The following is a 2500-nucleotide window of genomic DNA, read 5'->3' on the forward strand; positions in this document are numbered from 1 at the left end:
CGGTGGGTGTGAAGTCAGTGGTGATGGTGGACATTGTGGTATATGGAGCTGATGCGTGGTTCAGCTCAGCAGGCATGGAGACAAATAACTTAGGAAACACACCGTGTGAAAACTGCTCCCTGTCTTGCCGCCCCCGAAGGTTACGACCGGGGAGGACAAGGGGGGAGAGAACTGGTGAAGGTGTCCGTCCTTGCTGTCATCGCACGATGCTCGTGAGTTATTAACTCTCTCCATACGAACGGCGAAAGAGACGACGTTAACAGCGTTTCACCCCAATTACCATCATCAAAATATTGCAAGCGGAAGGCTCTTATACTGAAGAGGTGAATGTTGACAAAGAATACCACAATTCTGACGACGGAAGCTGAATGTTGGGTCATTGAGACACCCACTGGAGATCCGAGGGGTCTGTGTGGAGAAGAGAGGACTGGCCGTACTGAGTGAGTTAATCATGACCTTTAAAACAGCACCAGGCTTCCAGTGCTCATTGCTGTTGTTGCTGTTCTTCTTCTTCTTGTTTTTGTTATTGTTCCTGGGATTAATTGTGGTCGTAGTGATGATGATGATGATGATGATGACGACGACGACGACGACATCGGCGTCGGCGATGATGATGGTGACAATGAGGGAGGCGAGAGGATCTTGGGAAAGAAGAGGAGCACGATGATGTGCGTTTGCTGGCGTCATGCACACACACACACACACACACACACACACACACACACACACACACACACACACAGAGACACATACACACGCACACATACACACAGACACACACACACACACTAACACTAACACACTCACAGACAGACACACACACACACATACACTCACACACACACACTCAAACAGACACACAGACACACACACAGACACAGACACACACACACACACACACACACACACACACACTCACTTACTCACACACACACGCACACACTCACACACTCACATACAGAGAGACAGACAGACAGACAGACAGACACACACACACACACACACACACACACACACACACACACACACACACACACACACACACACACACACCGCACACACACACACTCACTCACATACACACACACGCGCGCGCTCACTTACACACACAGACATACAGACACACACACACACACACGCACGCACACACACACACACACACACAGACTCACAGACACACAGACACACACACACACACAATAGCAGACAGCTTCAGCATGCCTCTACTACCCGACTCTCTCTCTCTCTCTCTCTCTCTCTCTCTCTCTTTCCCACCCCGAAACTCTCCCCTCCACCACACCCACCACTCCTTTCTCTTTCATCCCATATGGCGAGGCCGACTGCGAAAAGCATTCTGTCTCTCCGCATCTGTTTCCAACCTCAAAACCCAAAGCGTTACCATGGCGACATAATGTCTTTGACGTCAGAGTCAGCTTTCTGTTTGTGTGTGTGTGTGTGTGTGTGTGTGTGTGTTTGGTTGGTTGGTTGTTGTTTTTGTTTTTACCTCTGTTCGTTTTGTCTTTTCTTTCTTTTTTTCTCTTTTCCTTCTGTTTTTATCTCTCTAGTTGTTGTTTTTTTCTGTGCCAAAGAACGCAGAATCTCTTGCAGGTATTTGAACGGAAGAAGACCTGCTTAGTCGGGTGGCTAACGGACGGGAAAGTCATTAGCAAGTTGGGGTTTCTTTGAGGGCAAAGAATCGATTGTGTAAATCTTGTCTGGCTGGCCGTGGTGCGTGCTATATTTTACGTCTTCTTCTTCTTCTTCTTCTTCTGTCTCTTCTTCTTCTTCTGTCTCTTCTTCTGTCTCTTCTTCTGTCTCTTCTTCTTCTTCTTCTTCTGTCTCTTCTTCTGTCTCTTCTTCTTCTTCTGTCTCTTCTTCTTCTTCTGTCTCTTCTTCTTCTTCTTCTTCTCCTCCTCCTCCTCCTCTTCCTCCTCCTTCTTCGCTCTCTTCCTCCACCTCTTCCTCCTCCTCCTCCTTCTTCTTCGCTCTCTTCCTCCACCACCACCTCCTCCTCCTCCTTCTTCTTCTTCTTCTTCTCCTCCTCCTCCTCTTCCACCTCCTTCTTCTTCTTCTTCTTCTTCTCCTCCTCCTCCTCTTCCACCTCCTTCTTCGCTCTCTTCCTCCACCTCCTCCTCCTCCTCCCCTTCCTCCTCCTCCTCCTCCTCCTCCTCCTTCTTCTTCTTCTTCTTCTCCTTCTTCTTCTTCTTCTTCTTCGCTCTCTTCCTCCACCACCTCCTCCTCCTCCTTCTTCTTCTTCTTCTCCTCCTCCTCCTCCTTTTCCTCCTCCTTCTTCGCTCTCTTCCTCCACCTCTTCCTCCTCCTCCTCCTCCTTCTTCTTCGCTCTCTTCCTCCACCACCACCTCCTCCTCCTCCTCCTCCTCCTCCTCCTCCTTCTTCTTCTTCTTCTTCTCCTCCTCCTCCTCTTCCACCTCCTTCTTCTTCTTCTTCTTCTTCTCCTCCTCCTCCTCTTCCACCTCCTTCTTCGCTCTCTTCCCCCACC

The sequence above is a fragment of the Babylonia areolata genome, chromosome 1 (assembly GCF_041734735.1).
Source record: "Babylonia areolata isolate BAREFJ2019XMU chromosome 1, ASM4173473v1, whole genome shotgun sequence".
NCBI classification, from domain to species: domain Eukaryota; kingdom Metazoa; phylum Mollusca; class Gastropoda; order Neogastropoda; family Buccinidae; genus Babylonia; species Babylonia areolata.